Raw genomic sequence first — 22621 nt, 5'->3', positions numbered from 1 at the left:
GTTTTTAATGATTTGTTTTTAGTTTGGACTGAATTTTTCCATTGCTGTCTTTATTGACAACAGTGGTAGTGTAGGCTGTAATCAGTTGTGTGGGCTGTAATCTTGGCTCTGTTAGTTCTTCCTGGGGAGGGATAAGGAAATTGGTTTATGTGGTGATATGAAGCGTAATACTCCACTTGGAGTTGTGATAATGAGCGAGTCTGTGAAATAAAACTTAAAATTAGCAAAGCATTTGCTGCCCAAATGAGAAAAAGGAGTTAATCTTTCTGTTGAGGCAAGTTCTTAACAATTTATAGTGCAACGGAGGTTTTGTCACATCAAGGTGTCTTCTGTAAGATGAAGGCATCCTCCATTGGGAAAAGGTTTCCTCAGTCAAAATTAAATATCCTCATTGGGTCAGTATTCTCCAGAGATTTTAATATTCATGAGTGAATTTTCTCAAGGTAAGTTGGATGAGACACTAGCCTGGATTTCCCACAGTTTTCTATCCTATTTTGGGTCAGGAAATTGGATAGGGATCTGTTACATTGAATCCTGGCCCACACTAGCACTCACTTGATTTTGCATTGATGGCAGAACCACCACCCATTTTTCAGCAGCCAAGTGTAACTGAGGCAGTAAGGACTTAATGATGTTATTCATCCCAATTCCCATTATTACTGTCCCATGTATGCTGTGTCTTAATAAAACTGCCATCCAGAGTGTTAGGTACTACCCTGAAGGCGGAAGTAATTTTAAAGAAACAAGCTTGTACCATTTCCTGGTGCTCCAGCAACCTTATTACTTTGTTCTTTCTGCTGTGTTTTTGATGTTGCCATCTACTTTGTCATCTGCCAATGTGCTATTAATGATGGGCTGTGTAGTGTATGTACCTTTAAGAGGAACTATGTTTTTGAAGCCCCTGTATACTGTAGTACCAGTAGTGACCACTCGGGTATATAAGCCTGTGTAGCGTCTTGTGTAGTTAGTTCACCTCCAGACTTTGTTCAGTAAACACTTGTTAAATCAATTCCTGCATTCCGTGTCTTCATTAACACACGGATCTAACAGTGGCGACGAGTTAGAAACGAACTTACCTGCAATTCGGCAGCACCTCAAGGGGATCGATTCCTCAGACGAAGGTCGAAGCCAGAAGCAAGAAAAAAAAACTGTGGTTTCACCAGCTAAACGGGCTGGTGGCAGGTAGTGCACTGATCCTTCCTGGGCTGCGGCGGGCTAGAGCTCGATCGGGTGGCTCTGCAACGGGGCCGGACAGCGAGTCAGGAAGCAGAAGCAAAGAGAGAGAGTGGGTGGAGCACTCAGGGCGCAGCCGGTGCTGCAAAGCAGGTCGGCGTTCGGACCGAGCAGAGGGAGGGGAAAGTCCCAGAGGGTCCGCTCCATGACGGGAACGGTTCTCCAAGTAACGGAGAAACTATTGAAGAGATATATATTTTTTAAAAATAGAAATACCGCGAAAAGCTGCAGGTCGCAACGGGAACCGCGGAGAACAGCGTTGGCAGCGGCGGGAAAGCACGGGAGGCGCCAACTTAACTCGGGGTGGAAGAAAGAAAAGCACGGAAGCACCATTTTGATCCATCGGGGACGGAGGAAAAGCGCGGGAAGCACCATTTTAGATTTTCAAGATGCCGAAGACTGGCAATATTACTGCTTTCGATAGTGATATAGAAGATTGGACCACATATGTGGAAAGAGTGGAGGTATATTGCAAGGCGAATGAAGTAGCAGATGATAAAAAGGCATCGGTACTTCTAAATCTGATGGGCGCAAGGACATACGGGCTGTTACGAAACTTGATCACTCCAGCCAAACCGATGGACAAGAATTTTAAGGAGATTGTTGATACCTTACAGGAGCACTTAAACCCAACACCACTGCTGATAGCGGAATGACTCCAAATTCTTCAGGAGGAATCAGCACAAGAATGAAAGTAACACTGATTACCTCACCGAATTACGAAAGCTGTCAAAGCACTGCCAATTCGGGGCAGGACTGGCAGATTCTCTACGAGACAAATTCGTCTGCGGTCTCCTAAGCGAAGGAACACAGAAAAGATTACTTTCTGAGAAAGATTTGACACTGGACAAGGCTTTCAGTGTGGCTGTATCATACGAAGCAGCAGCAAGAGGAGCTGCCGAGATACAGCAAAAGCCACAGGACTTCGGCACCCATGAAATGACACGGGGTTTCGAGAGATGTTATCGCTGCAGCAGATCCACCCATGACCAGAAGGACTGCTGGTTCAAGGACAAAGCATGCAGGCAATGTAGAAAGATGGGACACATTGCACGTGTATGCAGATCTGGAAAAAAATCCGCTGACAGTAAAAAGGTCAATAAGGAAAAGTACAGAAAGGTACAAATGATGACGGACAGTAGCTCCGAAGACCAGAAGAGCGATAGCGACTCCGGAAACAAGAGACTAAGCTGTCTCAAATTACATAATGTAATTGCCAAAGAAGATTACCAGACCATTTGGGTTACCCTCACGATAGCGGGGTCCCCAGTCAAAATGGAGCTAGATACAGGATCAGCTCTGACCGTCATGAGTCGACGGGATTACGAGCGGCTATTTCCTTTGAAAGACACATCCATTATCTTGAAGACATATACGGGGCAGAAAGTATACCCCAGAGGGAAAATAAGGGTGCCTGTTGTATACAACGGCAAGGAAATACAGAAGTTGTATTTATACGTTCTGCAAGATGGCGGTCCACCGTTGTTGGGACGTGAATGGATCAGAAAGATACGTTTAGACTGGCACTCCATTCAGGCACTGACGGTGACCAGTAAGAAAAAAAATGATGATGACGTCATACCTGGACGATTAAAAGAAATCTTGGCTAACGCCAAAGAAGTGTTTCAACAGGAACTAGGAACCCTGAAAGGCACCACCGCCTCAATAAAAGTGGAAGATGCGGCAATTCGTCCAGCCGTCGAGGCAGAGCTGGAGAATTTGGAAAAAGCAGGCGTGTTATCCAAGGTAGATTGGAGCGAGTGGGCAACACCCATCGTCCCGGTCATGAAGAAAACGTTGAATAATGATAAATCTGAAGAACAGAGAAAAATTCGCATCTGTGGGGACTTCAAGGTGACTGTAAACCCGGTTCTTCACACGGTACAGTATCCTCTTCCGAGGATAGAAGATATTTTTGCCTCACTATCCGGAGGGAAATGTTTCACCAAAATTGACTTAGCACAGGCATATCTACAGATGGAGGTTGAGGAGGCCTCTAAAAAGTATCTCACGATAAACACACACAAAGGCCTGTACCAGTACAATCGACTGGTTTTTGGAGTGGCATCAGCTCCGGCTATCTGGCAAAGAGCTATGGAGCAAGTCCTGCAAGGGATTCCGGGAACTCAATGCTACCTAGACGACATCCTTGTAACAGGAGAAAACGACAACGAGCACCTTGCCAACTTGGAGCAGGTGCTCACGAGGCTGAGAGAACGGGGCCTACGAGCAAATCGCTCCAAGTGCGAATTTTTCCAGAAACAAATATCATATTGTGGCCATGTCATTAACGAAGAAGGGTTGCATAAGTCACCTGAAAAAATTGAAGCGGTCGTAAAGGCCCCAGCACCTGAAAATGTCTCACAATTAAGGTCGTTCCTGGGATTAATAAATTACTATCATAAATTTTTACCAAACTTGTCGACGGTTCTGCACCCTCTTAACGCACTGCTACAATCGGGAGTAGTTTGGAAATGGAGCAAAGACTGTAAACGTGCCTTCCATAAATGCAAAGGCTTGATCACGTCCAGGGAAGTGTTGGCTCATTACAACCCATCACTGCCAATCAGACTGGCGTGCGATGCATCCCCTTAGGCGTGGGAGCGGTATTATCGCATAGATTCCCTGATGACTCGGAGCGGCCGATAGCCTTTGCGTCACGCTCATTGAACTCAGCTGAGCGTAACTATGCCCAGATCAACAGGGAGGCACTCAGCCTGGTGTGGGAGGTGAAGAGGCGCCTACAGTGGACCCAGTGGAGATGTTCCACTCGACCATAGTGGAATGTCTACCGGTGACAAATTCTACCATTGAAAAGGAAACGAGAAATGACCCGACTCTCTCACGAGTCTACGATTTAACAGTGAAGGGATGGCCAGCACATGGCGAACCACTGTTGCCAGCATTCTCACAAAGAAGAGAACAGCTGTCAGTGTGCCGAGGAACCTTGATGTGTGGATCCAGAGTGGTGATTCCACCCAAACTCAAGGATAAAGTGCTAAAGGAGCTTCACAAGGGGCATCTGGGTGGAGTGAAAATGAAGAACTTAGCCAGAGCGTTTGTGTGATGGCCAGGTATCGATGGAGACATCGAAGAAATGACCAAGAGCTGTCTAGGATGCCGGAAGGTCCAAAACGCCCCACCACAAGCCCCTCTACATCCATGGGAGTGGCCCTCATCTCCATGGCAAAGGGTACATATCGACTTTGCTGGTCCATTTATGGAATCAATGTTCTTAATCGCAGTGGATGCACACTCCAAGTGGCCGGAGGTAATAAAGATGTCCTCCACCACCACGGAAAAAACCATCACAGTATTAAGGACCATATTCGCCAGGAATGGGCTGCCTGAACAGATCTGTTCTGATAATGGACCGCAATTTGTATCCGAAGAATTCAGGAAGTTCTTAAAAAACAATGGGGTTAAGCACTACACGTCCGCCCCATACCATCCCGCCATCAATGGATTAGCTGAAAGGTTTGTCCAGACCTTCAAGAAGGCCATAAAGGCCATGGGTAATGAAGACATAAATCTACAACACAAGGTAGATAACCTCTTGTTTGCGTACAGGAATGCAACACATGTGGTTACAAACCAAACCCCCGCCATGATGTTTTTCAATAGAAGACTAAGATGCCGGCTGGATTTGGTCAAGCCAAACGTCAGAAGGGACGTAGAGAACCGACAATTTCAAAGCATGAATGAAAGGCCAACTAGAACCTTCCAGATAGGTCAAACAGTTTTGGCCCGGGACTACCGTACCGAGAAATGGCAGCCTGGAACAATTTGCACACGACTAGGACCGCTGATGTATACCGTGGACATTGGAGAAAGCATAATAAGGCGCCATGCTGACCAGATCATAGAGTCATCCGAAAAAGGACAACCTACACCACAACTCTATATGCCTAGTGATGAAGCAGAGATACCCATAGTATCTACCTCCGATCCGGTGATACTGGAACCAGATGAACCCGACACTGGCATTGAAGCCGAATCGACCTTGCCAAAAGAACCTACTACACCACCGAAACCTACTACACCACCGAGGCGTTATCCGGACCGAGTCAGGAAGCCTCCAGAGAGACTGAATTTGTAATTGATTAACTTCAGCAAATGTGTAGATTATTGTTCTTGTAACAATGTTATTTAATGATTACTTAAAATGTTATGTACTATTTATCTAAAAGGGGAGGAATTGTAGTGTATGTACCTTTAAGAGGAACTATGTTTTTGAAGCCCCTGTATACTGTAGTACCAGTAGTGACCACTCGGGTATATAAGCCTGTGTAGCGTCTTATGTAGTTAGTTCACCTCCAGACTTTGTTCAGTAAACACTTGTTCAATCAACTCCTGCATTCCGTGTCTTCATTAACACACAGATCTAACCGGCTGCTATTTACTCACTCCTCTTTTCAGGCAGGGTAGTGGGTTTGCCATTGGGGATTCCCCTCTGTGCTTCTTGGAAGAAGAGGAGAAGCAACAGAGAGAGACTAGAATGGTACACAGATCTCATACGCCAGTACCCCCACATCTGACTGTACAAGCAGAGGCCCTCACACTCAATTGACTCCCAAGTTTATGAGTAAAACAGTAAAATGAGTGTAAAACCAGCCCCAAAAGTGTGCTATCACTTGGGAATTCCATCACTATCATAGAGTTTACATGGACACTGTTGCGCTGGTGGTTGAACTGAAAAGTATATTTTTTTCTTTTACTAAATGTGCACAGGCAGATAGGGGTAAACAAAATCTGTGTAATAAGTTTTTATTACCAACTGGTATGGAAGTAGCACTGGTGAACCATCCTGTTAACAAAATTACAGAAATTCAGATTTATCTTTTGAAGACTAAGGCAGGATATAGGTTTTTGTTAGATCCGTGATTCTGAGAGTATGATGCTTTTCAATAACCACACGGATGCTGTAACTTAACAATCAACAGGTATTTACTGGAGTAGGGTAGTCTCAAGACTGGGGTACAGAGGCATGCTCAAGGCTTATATACAGGTGTGGTCACTGCCGGTACTACAGTATACAGGAGCTGTAAAAGTAGTTCTCTCTTAAAGGTACATACACTACAATTCCTCCCATTTAAGATTAGTACTACCCATAATATTCAAATAACAATTAACACTTTAACAGGTACATTAAACAACAATAGTCCATTTATAGATTCAGTCTTGGGGCGGCTTCCTGATCCTTTCTGGATAGCGCCTTTCCTGAGGTTCTTGTTCTTGGTGCGGAGGCAATTCTGGCCCCTTTTCATCGGTTAGTTCATCGGGTTCCACTGCTACTGGTTCGGAGGTAGATGCTACATAAGAACATAAGAACATAAGAAATAGGAGCAGGAGTAGGCCAATCGGCCCCTCGAGCCTGCTCCACCATTCAATAAGATCATGGCTGATCTGATCCTAACCTCAAATCTTCTATCACTCTCCATCCACCCGAACCCATGTGATCTCCCGGGAGAGGCGAAAAACCAGATAAAAGACCCAATGGCCAATTTGGGAGAAAAAAATCTGGGAAATTCCTCTCCGACCCATCTAGGCGATCAAAATTCTTCCAGGAGATCACTCTGTCCCTATATTTTCTACAGTACTTACCTTCTGTAAAGGCGATCTCCACCCCAGCCAGGAACAGGAATAAAACCATCTCCTGAAATCTAACACAGAATTAGAACACAGTAGGAGCAGAACCAGGCTACACGGCCCCTGGGCCCACTCCACTACCCACAGGGCCATGACCATTCTGAACCTAGACTCATGTCCAATTTCCTGCCCGTTCCCCGTAACCCTTAATTCCCTTTACTTCTAGGAAACTATCTATTTCTGTTTTAAATTTATTTAATGATGTAGCTTCCACAGCTTTCTGGGGCAGCAAATTCCACAAACCTCCCACCCTCTGAGTGAAGAAGTTTCTCCTCATCTCAGTTTTGAAAGAGCAGCCCCTTATTCTAAGATTATGCCCCCTAGTTCTAGTTTCACCCATCATTGGAAACATCCTCACCGCATCCACCCGATCAAGCCCCTTCACAATCTTATATGTTTCAATAAGATCGCCTCTCATTCTTCTGAACTCCAATGAGTAGAGTCCCAATCTACTCAACCTCTCCTCATATGACCACCCCCTCATCCCTGGGATTAACAGAGTGAACCTTCTTTGTACTGAATCGAGAGCAAGTATGTCTTTTCTTAAGTATGGACACCAAAACTGTATGCAGTATTCCAGGTGCGGTCTCACCAATACCTTGTACAACTGCAGCAATACCTCCCTGTTTTTATATTCCATCCCCCTAGCAATAAAAGCCAACATTCCATTGGCCTTCTTGATCACTTGCTGCACCTGCATACTAACTTTTTGAGTTTCGTGCACCAGGACCCCCAGATCCCTTTGTACGACAGTACTTTCCAGTTTCTTGCCATTAAGATAATAACTTGATCTACGATTTTTCCTGCCAAAGTGCATAACCTCACACTTTCCAGTATTGTATTCCATCTGCCAAATCTCTGCCCACTTACTTAGCCTGTCTATGTCCCTTTGCAGGTTTTTTATGTCCTCCTCACTCACTACTTTCCGTCCCATCTTTGTATCATCTGCAAACTTTGATATGTTACACTCGGTCCCCTCCTCCAAATCGTTAATATAGATTGTAAAGAGTTGGGGACCCAGCACTGACCCCTGCGGAACACCACTATTTACTGGTTGCCAATCTGAGAACGAACCATTTATCCCAACTCTCTGCTTTCTGTTAGAGAGCCAATCCTCCACCCACGCCAGAATATTACCCCCAATCCTGTGATTTTTTATCTTGAGCAATAATCTTGTGTGGCACCTTGTCAAATGCCTTTTGGAAGTCTAAATACACTACGTCCACTGGTTCCCCTTTATCCACCCTGTATGTTACTTCCTCAAAAAACTCAAGCAAATTTGTCAAACATGACTTCCCCTTCATGAAACCACGCTGAGTTTGTCCTATTAAATTATGTTTATCCAAATGTCCCGTTACTGTCTCCTTAATAATGGACTCTAACATTTTACCAACCACAGATGTTAGGCTAACAGGTCTATAGTTTCCAGCCTTCTGCCTACTACCCTTTTTAAATAAGGGTGTTACATTAGCAGTTTTCCAATCTGCCGGGACCTTTGCTGAGTCCAGGGAGTTTTGGAAAATTATTACCAATGCATCCACAATCCCTACCGCCACTTCCCTCAAGACCCTAGGATGCAAGCCATCAGGTCCAGGGGATTTATCCGCCTTGAGTCCCATTATTTTACCAAGTACCACTTCCTTAGTGATTTTAATCGTATTTAGTTCCTCCCCCCCTAGAGCCCCCTGTTTGTCCAGTATTGGGATATTCTTAGTGTCCTCTACTGTAAAGACTGATACAAAATATTCATTCAGTGTTTTTGCCATCTCCATATTTCCCACCATTAATTTCCCGGTTTCATCCTCTAAGGGACCAACATTTACTTTAGCCACCCTTTTTCTTTTTATATAACTATAGAAACTTTTGCTGTCTGTTTTTATATTTTTTGCTAATTTACTTTCATAATCTATCTTCCCTTTCTTAATCAATCTTTTAGTTATTTTTTGCTGTCTTTTAAAGACTTCCCAATCTTCCATCCTCCCACTAGATTTGGCTACCTTATATGCCCTTGTTGTTAGTCGGATACTATCCTTAATTACTTTACTTAGCCACGGATGGCTATCTTTTCTTTCACACCCTTTTTTCCTCAGTGGAATGTATTTTTTTTGGAAGTTGTAAAATAACTCCTTAAATGTACACCACTGATCATGTACCGTCTTACCCTTTAATCTATTTTCCCAGTCCACTCTAATCAATTCCGCTCTCATACCTTCATAGTCTCCTTTATTCAAGCTCAGCGCGCTTGTTTGAGATGCAACCTTCTCACCCTCTAATTGAATATGGAATTCAACCATGTTATGGTCACTCATTCCAAGGGATCCTTTACTAGGACATTTTTAATTAATCCTGTCTCATTACACAGGACCAAATCTAAGGTTGCTTGCCCCCTGGTAGGTTCAGTTACATACTGCTCAAGAAACCCATCCCTAATACACTCAATGAACTCATCCTCAAGGCTGCTCTGCCCAATTTGATTTGTCCAGTTAATATGATCATTAAAATCCCCCATAATTATAGCTGTTCCCTTATTACAAGCCTCAACTATTTCCTGATTCACACTCCGTCCAACAGAGTTGCAACTGTTTGGAGGCCTATAGACTACACCCACTAGTGTTTTTTCCCCTTATTATTCCTTATCTCCACCCAAACTGTTTCACTATCCTGCTCCTTTGACCCAATATCATTTCTCTGTATAATAGTGATTCCTTCCTTTATTAACATAGCCACCCCACCTCCTCTCCCTTCCTGCCTGTCCTTCCTGATTGTTAAATAACCTGGTATGTTTAATTCCCAGTCATGGTCACCCTGCAGCCATGTTTCTGTAATGGCCACAAGATCATACCCATATGTCATTATTTGTGCCGTTAACTCATTCATTTTGTTACGAATGCTACGTGCATTCAGATAAAGAACTTTCAAATATGTTTTGTAACACTTAGTTCCTGTTTTTTCCCTTTTTAGTACTTTACTTTTTACTCCATACCTTCTGTCCCTTCCTGACACATTCTGTTTTTTAATTCCCCCACTGCTACCTAATCTATGACCTTCTCTGTTGTCATTTCTATTATTTGCTCTCTAGAAACCTCCCCCCCACTAATTAGTTTAAAGCCCTCTCTACAGCCCTAGTTATATGATTCACCAGGACTCTAGTCCCAGCACTGGCCAAGTGGAGTCCATCCCAACGGAACAGCTCCCTCCTGTCCCAGTACTGGTGCCAGTGTCCCAAGAAGCAAAACCCATTTCTTCCACACCAGTCTTTGAGCCACGCATTTAACTCTTTAATTTTATTTATCCTAGCCAAATTCGCTCGTGGCTCAGGTAATAACCCAGAGATTATTACCCTTGAGGTTCTGTTTTTTAATTTGACCCCTAGCTGCTCATACTCCTTTAACAGAACCGTCTTCCTTGTCCTATCTACGTCATTGGTACCAACATGGACCACGACAACTGGATCCTCCCCCTCCCACTCCAAGTTTCTTTCCAGCCCAGAAGAGATGTCCTTAACCCTGGCACCGGGCAGGCAACACAGCCTTCGGGACTCCCGCTCTTGACTGCAGAGAACCCTATCTATCCCCCTAATGATACTATCCCCTACCACTACAACATTTCTTTTTACTCCCTCCACTTGAATGGCCCCCTGTACCACGGTGCTGTGGCCAGGTTGCTCATCCTCCCTGTAGTCCCCGCTCCCACCCTCACAGGGAGTAAGAACCTCGATCCTGCTTGACAAGAGCAAGGGCTGCATCTCCTTCAACACTACATCCTGGATCCCTGTACCTTCCTCACTCGTAGTCACACCATCCTGCCCTGACCACGGACTACATCTGCAGTAATTAACTTCATAGGTGTGACCATCTCCTGAAACATAGAGTCCAGGAACTTCTCCCCCTCCCTGATGTGTCACAGTGTCTGAAGCTCGTTCTCAAGCTCTTTAACATGGAGCTTGAGTTCCTCTAGCAGCAAACACTTATCGCAAATGTAATCACCGTGAGCCTCAATGGGGTCCACCAGCTCCCACATTTCGCAACAGTGACACATCACCTGTTCACCCATATCTATGTAATTAATTAAATTTATTATTATTAGTTATGAAGGCCCTCTGCCCCGATGTAGATGATACTATTACACCACTATTCAATAGGAATTACCAACTTAAAGGAGTAAAAGAGAAGGAAGAAAACCAACCAACCAGCTGATCACCAACCTCCTCCTTGAATACTGTCTGTGGGGCCTGTTTGGTTGTCTCGTCTCGTTGCTCCGCTTCCACAGTGCTGTCTAAGCCTGGGAGTGGGGAAAACAGAACAAAAAACACACCCTCACCTCCCACTTGCCCGAACTCTCCCTCTTACCAAACTGTAGAAGCACTCAATGCACAGCACTCCGTGCACAAGCACTAGTCCCGCCCTAGTCCCGCCCCTTTTATACCCAGATTCTACTTCCGGGTTAAACTCCCCAACAGTTTAATATACACTTAAAAATTAAACACACTTCAAATAATTAACTTTTTAACACACTAAAATTCACAAAATACACTTAAATGACTTTTCTCCCTCTTACCAAACTCTAGCAGCACTCAATGCTACTGGTATGTCAGGTTCATCCCCAGGTACGCAAGACATGGGGTTGACTCGTTCCTGTGACGCTAAGATCTGATCAACGTGGCGTCTCACAATGTTCTCCCCGACATCCACTGTGTACATTAATGGCCCCTGCCGTGTGCATATCGTTCCGGGTTGCCATTTCTCTGTTCGGTAGTCACGGGCCAAGACTGGTTGTCCTACATTGAAGCTCCTTGTCGGCTTCTCATTGATGTGCTGGAATTGTTTATCCTCAACATTTCTTCGCACATTTGGTCTAAGCAAGTCCAGACGCGATCGCAACCTTCGGTTAAAGAACATCATGGCCGGGGTCTGGTTGGTAACTACATGTGTCGCGTTTCGGTAGGCTAATAAGAAATTGTCCACCTTATGCTGTAGTGGAATTTCATCGTCGCACATGGCCTTTATCGCCTTCTTAAAGGTTTGTACGAACCTCTCAGCCAATCCATTTGTGGCTGGATGATACGGGGCAGATGTGTAATGCCTTACCCCATTCCTTCTCATAAATTTTCAAAACTCTTCGGACACAAACTGTGGTCCATTATCAGAGCAAATCTGCTCTGGCAAGCCGTTTCTGGCAAATATGGTCCATAGGACTGCAATCGTTTTCTCTGTAGTGGTTGAGGACATTTTTATCACCTCAGGCCACTTCGAATGAGCATCCACTGCTATTAAGAACATTGAGTCCATGAATGGACCAGCAAAATCAATATGCACCCGTTGCCATGGAGGAGGGCCACTCCCATGGGTGTAGAGGGGCATGTGGTGGTGCATTTTGGACCTTCTGGCATCCTGAGCAGCTCTTGGTTAGGTCTTCGATTTGTTGATCGATTCCCGGCCACCACACATAAGCCCTAGCAAGGCTTTTCATTTTCACTCCCCCCCAGATGACCTTCATGTAGTTCATTTAGCACTCTCTCCCTTAACTTGGGTGGAATCACCACTCTGGATCCACACATCACTGTCCCCTGGCATACTGACAGCTGTTCTCTTCTGGATGAGAATGCTGGCAACAGTGAGTCGCCATGTGTTGGCCATCCCCTCACCGTCAAATCATATACCCGAGACAGCGTCGGATCATTGCGGGTCTCCTTCTCTATATCCGCGTTCGTTACTGGCAATCGTTCAATTATTGACGAATAAAATATCTCGGTGGGGTCCACTGCTGGTGCTTCCTCCACAGTAGGCAGTGGCAGGCGCGATAGCCCATCAGCGTTTCCATGCTGTTTCGTGCCTTTATATTCTATTTCATATTGATTCGCCCCTAGAAACAGGGACCATCTTTGTAACCGTTGTGCCATCATTACTGGAATGCCCTTCTTAGGATTAAAGATGGAGACAAGTGGTTGGTGGTCAGTCAGCAAGGTGAACTTCTGCCCATGCAGATAGTGGTTGAATTTTTTTATTCCCCATGCTAGGCTGAGGGCCTCCCTGTCAATGTGGGCGTAGTTGCGCTCGGCTGAGGTTAGTGACCGAGACGCAAAGGCTACTGGCCTCTGCAACCCGTCTGGGAATTTGTGCGACAGCACCGCTCCAATACCATAGGGTGATGCATCACATGCCAAACGAATTGGTAGTGCTGGGTTGAAATGGGCCAACACCTCTTTTGATGTGATCAATTCTTTACACTTCTGGAAAGCTCGTCTACGTTCATCATTCCACTTCCATGGTACCCCTGTTTGCAGTAGGGTGTTCAGTGGGTGTAATACCGTGGACATATTTGGTAAGAACTTATGGTAGTAGTTTACCAGCCCGAGGAACGAACTCAGTTGTGACACATTTTCCAGTGCTGGAGCCTTGACTACTGCCTCAATCTTTTCAGGGGACTTATGTAACCCCTCCTCATCGATGACGTGGCCACAATACGAGATCTGCTTCTGGAAAAACTCACACTTGTGGCGATTAGCTCGTAGCCCATATTCCTTTAATCTGGCGAGCACCTTCTCCAAGTTGGCGAGGTGATCACTGTAATTTTCGCCCGTGACCAGGATGTCGTCCAAATAACACTGGGGCCCTGGAATCCCTTGCAGGACTTGATCCATCGCCCTTTGCCAAATAGCCGGAGCCGATGCTACCCCGAACACCAGCCGGTTGTATAGATAAAGACCTTTATGAGTGTTAATCGTAAGGTATTGTTTCGAGGCTTCTTCTACCTCCATTTGCAAGTACGCCTGGGCTAGATCAATTTTGGTGAAGCGTTTACCTCCAGATAGCGAGGCGAAAATATCCTCAATTCGTGGAGGTGGATATTGTACCGTGTGAAGGACTGGGTTCACTGTCACCTTAAAATCCCCACAGATGCAGACCTTCTTTGGTTCCCTAGACGTATTACTCAACGACCTCTTCATTACAGGAACGATGGGTGTAGCCCACTTGCTCCAGTCTACTTTGGACAGTACTCCTGAACGTTCCAACCCTTCCAGCTCTGCTTCGACAGCTGGTCTGATCGCATAAGGCACTGGTCTGGCCTTAAGAAACTTTGGGCTTGCATTTTCCTCTATTTTAATCATTGCTGTTATGCCTTTTAGTGTTCCGAGTCCCTCCTGGAACACTTCTTTTGCGTCAGTTAGCATTTTTGACAGTCGTCCAGGTGTGACGTAGTCATCCTTTTTGGCCTCAACCTTCAGTGCCTGTATGGAATGCCAATCTAATTGTATCTTCCGGATCCATTCACGTCCTAGCAGTGGTGGTCCTCCATCTGACAATACATATATATCCATTTTAGGTATTTCCTAGCCTTTATATATCACTTTCACCCTTATTTTTCCTTTGGGGTAGACTTTTTGCCCCGTGTACGTCTTCAAGACAATCTCAGTAGCTTTCAAGGGTATATGTGAAAATAGCCGCTTGTAGTCCCTTTGGTTTATGACTGTTAGGGCTGATCCTGTGTCCAATTCCATTTTCACTTGGACTCCGTCTATCTTGAGTGTAACCCAGATAGTCTGGTGATCCTCCATTTTGGTTACCTTATGTAGTTTCAGACAACCCAGCTCCTTGCTTCCGGAGTCTGTGTCACTTTTCTGTTCGTCTGAACTACTGTCCATCACCTGGTGTACCTTTTTGTACTTCTCAAAATCAAATCAAAAATCAAATCAAATCAACTTTTATTGTCATTGTTAGTGCACAAGTGCAGTACAACGAAATGTAGGCTTGCGGCTCCCGAGAGTGTACATTTGGATTAAGACATTTAAACATTCAACATACATTTGGCTTGTAGTATATTAACATAAATATGACCATAATAAAGTGCATTGGCAGATGTGCAGGCTTTAGAGTTTATTTGTGGAGTTCAGTAGGATGACAGCCCTGGGAGATTTCTTACTGTTGATTTTCTTCCCAGACCTGCAGACTCTTGCTATGTGTCCTGCTTTTCCACACTGTCTGCACACTTGGTCCTTGAACCAACAATCTTTCTGGTCATGAGTTGTTCTGCCGCAGCGATAGCACTTCCCTGTTCCATAGGACATTTCATTGGTGCCATATTCTTGCGGTCTCCGTTGTATCTCTGCAGCGCCCCTTGCGGCTGCTTCATGTGATACTGCCATACTGAAAGCCTTGTCCAGTGTAAGATCCTTTTCTGATAGAAGCCGTTTCTGGGTTCCTTCACTTTGCAGCCCACACACAAACTTGTCCCTTAACGTATCTGCTAGTCCCGCTCCAAACTGGCAGTGTTTCGATAGCTTGCGCAGTTCCGTTAGGTACTCAGCATTGCTTTCGTCTTTGTGTTGGTTCCTTTTATGGAACTTAAATCGTTCTGCTATTAGCAGCGGTGTGGGGTTTAAGTGGTCCTGTAGGATGTCTACTATGCTTTCGAAATTCTTGTTCACAGGCTTCTCTGGGGTTATTAGGTTTCGCAGTAACCCATAAGTTTTTGCACCCATGGAATTTAACAAAACCAGTGCTTTCCTAGCATCTGGCACTTCATTCGCCCTGCAGTACACCTCAATACATTCCACATATGTCGCCCAATCTTCGACTTCATTGTCGAACGTAGAGATACTGCCACTCTTCGGCATCCCTGGGTGTGATTTAACTGTCAAAAATGGCGTCTCCCGCGCTTCCCCTTCTTCTCCGCTGGCACAAAATGACGTCTCCCGCGCTTTCCTTCCTTCCCGCGCTCGCCCTTCTTCTCCGCTGCAGCTTCTAAAAATGGCATCTCCCGCACTCTCCCTTCTTCTCCCCACGGACACTGTTCAGCCCCTGAGCCCTGGCTGTGCTCTGCGCGTTCTTTTTTTTTTGTGCGCCTTTCCCGTTTCCGCCGCTCGGTCCTGAACCCGGCTGTTGCTTTACCCTCTCTCTCTCCGTTTTGTTTTTCCTTGACGCCGCTCGGTTTTCAACCCCCGGCTGTGCCCTGTGCGCTTCACCCTCTGTCTTACCCCGTCGACGCTGCTCGGCTTTCTCTCCGCCATCGGTCGGCTCCAGCCGCCGCTGTCCGGGAAGGGTCTGCGCTGTACCTGTCGTCAGTCTATTGCTGATCGTCGTGGCTGGGGAACCAAGCCCGGCTCTCCACAGCCTCCCCTGCGATGTTCACTCTCTGCCGGACGACTGGGCGGTTGCTCATGGTCGACGCCCGTGTTTCTGGCCTCGACTTTCTTCCACTGCCCTCCCGGAGCGAATCCTCGAAGGGAAATGCAGAGTTGCAGGTAGATTCGAATCGACACTCGTCGCCACTGTTAGATCCGTGATTCTGAGAGTATGATGTTTTTCAATAACCACACGGATGCTGTAACTTAACAATCAACAGGTATTTACTGGAGTATGGTAGTCTCAAGACTGGGGTACAGAGGCATGCTCAAGGCTTATATACAGGTGTGGTCACTGCCGGTACTACAGTATACAGGAGCTGTAAAAGTAGTTCTCTCTTAAAGGTACATACACTACAGTTTTCAAGAAGTGTTGTGAATTTAAAAAAAAACTCTATATTTCTCTAAAGGTACATCAAAATCACCTGTCATAATAAAGCTCAAATTTATGGAAAGCTATGTTTCTGTGAAAGAAGAGACAGGTAATGTCATAACCTAAATAAAGGGGGTAATTTTAACCCCCAAAAAAGGGTGGGTTTGGGATGGGTGGGAGGTTAAAAAGTTAAAAATCTGCAACAGGATCCCAACTCGCTTCGAACCCGCCCACCGGTTTTAACAGAGGTGGGACAAGGGTGACCAATAGCTCTCAGGAGGTGGGTTGGTTGTTGAAACCTTTTAAGGAGACTGCATGCATTCATTTTAACAGTGTTTCTATTTTTAACCGGGCCTCGGAAACCCGGCAGGTAAAAGGAGGCAAAAAGGGTTGGATGCATAAGGTGAGTGCCTTTACAGCACTGCTTGTGAACGAAGAGGAGCAGGAGTGTTTCCTCCCTGGCCAACAAGCTCCCACTACCCCCTGCAATTGGATGCCGCCCCCCCCCCAGCTGATTGGACCCACCTTGGGCACCATCTCCACAATCTCTCCCACCCTCCCTCTAGACCCTCCGACTGCAATCTCCCCCTACCTGCTCCTCCGCTGCGTCCTTCTGCTGCGGGCTTTCCCGCCCGACAAGCAGCCAGCCTGTCAATCAGCCTGGCTGTTGGGCAGGAAACCTGGAGAAAAAAATGTATAACTGCAGGTCATTCGGGAAACCCATACTTCTGGGTTTCCTGTCTGTAACTCCTCCCCCCCCGAACACACAGCCCCGTAGCTATGGAGGCCACAATAATGAATGGGTGAAAGGAAGCAAAACAGGTGCGTAGATAATTTATTTTTTGTACTTCTGGTGCTGGAATCAGCTGGTACCAGACACTTGGTAATCTTTCAGTGGCTCATACACTAGGACTGAACATGCTATTCTGACTGATATTCTGGCCCTTTCTGCTTGCAGATTTCCTCTCCAGTCACGCCTCCTCCAGTAGTTGTTGAGTGAAATGTACTGCATTAACAGATCCTTTCCTGTATCTGAAGCTGTCTACATATGTCAGCATTATTTCGCATCACAGCTCACAGTAAGATTGTCTGCCAACAGCCTGTACACTGGAGCTATCTGTGTTTACATTCTGTAAAACACTATCATTAGCAGATTTATTTGTAGTATTTTCTGAATGAGGCCTTCCAACTCAGGGAATGTTATTCAGAATAGTACAGCATTTTTATCAGTTTTTTGGTATTGTTTTTGAACAAGGCTGCAAGATACGGTGCATACTGAATTTTTGCTGACATGATATAGGCATTTGTGTGATGTGAAAAGCCCCAAAAGTCACCAGTGGTTGAGTCATGAGTAAATTTCCTCTCTCATTTCTTTTACATGACCAAATACACTTGATTGTGATTCTGAATTCTTTAGGAACATATAATAATTTATAGGAACAGGAAAAGGTCATTAGGCCCAACATGCCCATCTCTTTTGCACAAATTAACCTACGGCTCCCTGTATTCCTCATTCTCCTCTCACTCCAGGAATGTATCCTGTTATCTCGTGAATGTATTTATAGGGGGAGAAATTTGATTAGGCCCATTTTTTGGCACAAAATGGTCGACAACTCAGAGCATGCACCAGAAGCCAGAGGCCCAAGTCTCGTCTGAAACTAGGCCTCGGGCCTCATCTGAACAATTCCGGTGAACTACAGATGCCAATTGGTTGTCTAGAGTTTGCTCGAGACTAGCTTGGGTCAGCTGCAACACCGGCAGTGGCCCTCAGGTAGATCCTGGGAAAGGGGAGGGGGCGAATGGGGGGAGGGGTGAGTGCAGCCCACATGCGGCTCACAGTATTGCTGTGGAGTCAGGGGGAGCACTCCTGCACTAGCTCTGACTAGTCATAACGAATTTCCTGAAAATGGGCGCAGGATCCTCATTTCAATATTGGCCAGTTGACTCTCTTCCCCACTGTGGCGCAACAATCACTTACTGGAAGATCTCTGTGCAGTGCTTTCCAGGTGTGGCATGAGAAGGGCATCACTGGGTTAGGCAACCTGCTCCACTGAGACCAGATCTTGTTCTTCCGTTAGCTGGCCAACAAACTTCACATCATGGCTACTTCCACTACCTCCAAATCCACCACTGCATCTAGCACTCCACCGTACTCTATAAAATCCAACACAAACTGATGCCATTAGAGCTGACCCTCTACAACATAGAGCTGCCTCACAGACTCCACTTCAGCCCCCTATTCAATTCGATCCACCAGACAGCACAAAAAACCTACATGGCTCCTTGGATCACTCTCTAGGGAAGACTGGGAGGCAGTTCTGAGATTATTCCTTATGACCTCCACATGTATCAGAATGGGAGAGGGCGAACTCAAATCCTCTACCGCACATACCTCACCTGCACAAACTTAGAAAGTTCCACCCAACCCAAGTAGATGAGTTATGGAAGTGTGGCCACAAAGGCACTCTCCCGCACATACTCTGGTCATGCCCTGCCCTCTAGTCTTTCTGGACAGAGGTGCTGGAAGCCACTAAAGCAATGACATGCCTGACCATCTCCCGAATCCAAGCCCATGCAGATTCAGCCTACTACCAGCAGGGTAAGGAACTCTAGCATTCGTATACCACTTGCAAGCTCACACAGATCTAGCCCCTGGCAACAACCCAACCCACAACAAAACAAATGGGACATCTACCAGTCAGTGCAAGTAATGTACAGACTGTGCATGATTCTAGGAAAATACTAGGAGATATGGGGCCTCTTCCTGACAGCCAGTTGCCCACCCTCCCCAAGCTCCCACAACCAGACTATCCCAGGCCTACCTACTGTGGAGACAATCTCCTTAATGTACTGAAGTTGGGCGTAGGCGCAGATCGTCCTGCGCCCGGGCGCTAAGTGCCTAGCGCTCGAGATCTACCCCTCTTATGGCGCTAACGGCTGGCGAACGCAACTGAATTTCTAGGCCTTGGGGTTATCATGTAACATTTATGTAAGCCGTGGTAGAAAATAAAACTTGAAGCAGACTAACTTTTAAATCTGTATATTTAATACAGCCAATTTAAAGCTTTGCAGAATAGATACTATGACCTAATTGTGTACAAACAGTATACAAAGTATTTTATTGGAATGACAATACTAATGCACAATTAAATGTTTCTACAAACAATAAAGCAAGTACTGTTGATGTAAGAATAGCAGTAGCTCTTTTTGCCTTGGTGTGCTGACCAACTATTGCCCTCTCCTAACAGCAACCAGCTGTTTGGAAGTAAACAAGGCATTGATGTTGATTTCAAGCGCAATGTAAATGGATACTCACCATTCCATGTTCATTGCTGCTGGAGCTGCGACACACATCAGGAGACTTTCTGGGACACTTTGTCAACTTCACCAACACTCGAGCAACATTTATTCCAGAAATTCTGTGAGGACTTCACCTAAAAGGAGTAAGTGCCAACACACTCTACTTTGTGTGCCGAGAGGGCGAGTCCTTGTCCAGGCTTTTCCGGCCCCTGGCCGACCTGCTGCTCCGCCTCAACCTGGGCCCTGTGGGTGTTGCAAGGCTGGGGGAAGGCTCCTGAGGGGCACATTGCGTGACGGCAGATGCCCTTGGGGGTCGGCCTAGACGAGCTGTGGCCCTCGAGGGGCCGGCTGCTGACTGCTGCAGCTGTAGCTGGGCAGCATCAGTCTCCCCAGCAGCTCGTTGCAGCTTTGCTGGGGGAGTGGCAGTGGCGGCTGCAGCAATGGGGGCAAGCTGGCTGATGCCAGGCGCTCGCTGGTCGCCAGAGACACTGCCACTCGGCCGGGCTGGCACTGCAGCAAGCGCAGCAATCTGGTGAAGGCCAGACCGCTGTGCTGCAGCAGCGCGGCGGGTGCCCTGGCGATGCGTCCGTGACACAGCGAGTGTGGCAGAAGTGAGTGCCCGTACTGCCCTGGTCTGTGCCCGCATCAGACCAGCCAGTGACTGCACGGCACCACTGATCAACTCTCCACTCGCTGCCTGTGCTGCCCTGAAGTCGTCCCGACTCGCGTCCTGTGCTGCCCTGAATTCGGCCCGACTCGCGTCCTGTGATGCCCTGAATTCGGCCCGACTCGCGTCCTGTGATGCCCCGAATTGTGCCCGACTCGCGTCCTGTGATGCCCTGAATTCGGCCCGACTCGCGTCCTGTGATGCCCCGAATTGTGCCCGACTCGCGTCCTGTGATGCCCCGAATTGTTCGAGACCCCTGGCCTGTGCTGCCGCGAGTTGTTCAAAACCCCTGGCCTGTGAGGCCCCGAAATCGGACACACTATGAGCCAGGGACTCAATGGCCTCAGGCAACCGTGCCACAACCCCCATGAACTCGGTGTGCCGACGATCCGAGTCTGCGGACATTTGATCAAGGAGGCGCACCTCCTGGGCGAGGACCGTCTCCGGACTGGAGGCCGGACTCTCCCTCTGGGGAGAAGGCCGCCGAGCTGGCCGACCCTTCCCGCGTGGCTGCACGCCACTGGGCCCAGCAACTACACTCCCCTGCAACACGTCCCCCCTCTGGGGAGAAGGCCGCCGAGCTGGCCGACCCTTCCCGCGTGGCTGCACGCCACTGGGCACAGGAGCTACACTCCCCTGCAACACTTCCCCCCTCTGGGGAGAAGGCAGCCGTGCTGCCCGACCCTTCCCGCGTGGCTGGACGCCACTGGGCACAGGAGCTACACCCCCCTGCAACACCTCCCCCTGGCTCTCCTCCAGGGAAGACGTGTCCCCTCCATTGCCATCCCCTGGTGCGGATGAGGGTTCCCCCGATGTGCCGCCTTCCTCTTGCTCCTCCTCGTCCTCCTCTTCCAAGGGACTGACACTCGCAGCTTCAGGGACCTCCTCCTCACCAGCTGAAAGCAGGAAGGCACAAGAGTAGCTTTAGAGTGAGGACAGGGCGTCAGCGAGGGAGGCATGAGTGGTGGCATTCTGCGCATTGGTCGGACAGTGGCAAAGGATGTAGATCTGAAGCGCAAGGGGAACGAGAGAGGTCCAAACGGTCATGTCCTTACCATTGGGGCCCAGCACAGGGTTGGCATCTCCAATTGCAACGGGGCCAATCACCCGGGCACCCATGAGTCGACCCACGCGCTCCTCCAGGTCACTGAGCTGCTGGAACTGGGCACGGCCTCCCCCGGTGTCAGTCCGGCTCTTCAGATTCTGGGCCAGCTTGGCCTGCAAGAGAAAGGACGGCCTCTAAGTACAGTGTGGTGCCCTGTTGTTGTGTGCACTGCCTCCCATGGTCGAATAGCTTGGCCAGTGTGGTGTCCTGTTGTTGTGTGCACTGCCTCCCATGGTCGAATAGCTTGGCCAGTGTGTAAAGTGCAGAAAGTGCAATTGATGTTCACGCCAGTGCCATAGCTGCTGGATGAGGGCTGGCCATTAGGCCTTTGAGGTCCCTTTGCCCATAATGTGAGGTGCACATGCAAGGATGAGGAGGACACTGGAAAGGGTACTCACCCTGACAACCCGAGTGAGGTCGTTAAACTTTTTCCGGCATTGGTCAGCAGTCCTGGTGTAAAGTCTGTGGTTGTACAGTTAATAACGACACAGACTTCAGGAGTAACAAACAAACAGGTCTTTACTATTCGAAGGTCAGGGCGAATCTGCCCCAGCAATCCTGCCACAACACTTATATACTGGTGTGGTCACTATCGGTATTACCGTATACAGAAGCCAAACAAATAGTGCCACACCTAAAGTAGTTCTCTTAAAGGTGAATGGTTACATTCAATAGTTCCCTTAAAGGTAGACGGGTACATACACTACAATCCTCCCTTTTTAGCTTATTACTTACAGAGTCCCCGTTAAACATACATATCTTCAACTTCCTATAAAACAAATTACAGATATAATCTCGGTGGAGTCAATGTCATATAAAACAATTTACAGATATAATCTTGGTGGGAACAGTTCACAGGTTCAGTCTCTGCGGAAACAGTTCATAGATTCAGTCTCTGATCTTGACTCGTTCCAAACAACATCTCTTTGGTGTAGCCGGTTCACATGGCTAGTGTGACTCCTCCATAGCCTTTTTCTTGACGTAACAGCTTGAACTTTCGTCCTGTTGAACCAGCAGTGCGGACTTTTACAACCAACTGGCTGTCTTGATATTTCCCAGTTTTTCAACTAATTTAGTTCCTTTCGTAGTGTCCCGCCTGAGATGGTAGAAACATAGAAACATAGAGATAGGAACAGGAGTAGGCCATTCGGCCCTTCGAGCCTGCTCCGCCAT

At 47.1% G+C, this 22621-nt stretch overlaps 1 protein-coding gene across 2 annotated transcripts in view; it reads left to right on the top strand.

Annotated features, from left to right (window-relative positions):
• The window catches only part of LOC147106200 (potassium voltage-gated channel subfamily KQT member 1-like), a 793335-nt gene that overhangs the window by 655755 nt on the left and 114959 nt on the right, over positions 1 to 22621 (top strand). The window contains exon 1 of one of the 2 annotated variants that reach the window (XR_015081382.1): positions 16794 to 17198. The exons of the other annotated variant lie outside the window; for it this stretch is intronic. The gene's annotated coding sequence lies outside the window, so the exon portion shown is untranslated. Of the gene's footprint in view, positions 1 to 16793; positions 17199 to 22621 lie in introns of those variants that run through there. 2 annotated transcript variants of the gene reach the window in all.

This window comes from Somniosus microcephalus, chromosome 16, assembly GCF_052327205.1.
Source record: "Somniosus microcephalus isolate GS21.2 chromosome 16, FLI_Smic_1.0, whole genome shotgun sequence".
Classification (NCBI taxonomy): domain Eukaryota; kingdom Metazoa; phylum Chordata; class Chondrichthyes; order Squaliformes; family Somniosidae; genus Somniosus; species Somniosus microcephalus.
The sequence above is the reverse complement of the archived record's forward strand: the minus strand, read 5'-3'. Positions and strand labels throughout refer to the sequence as shown.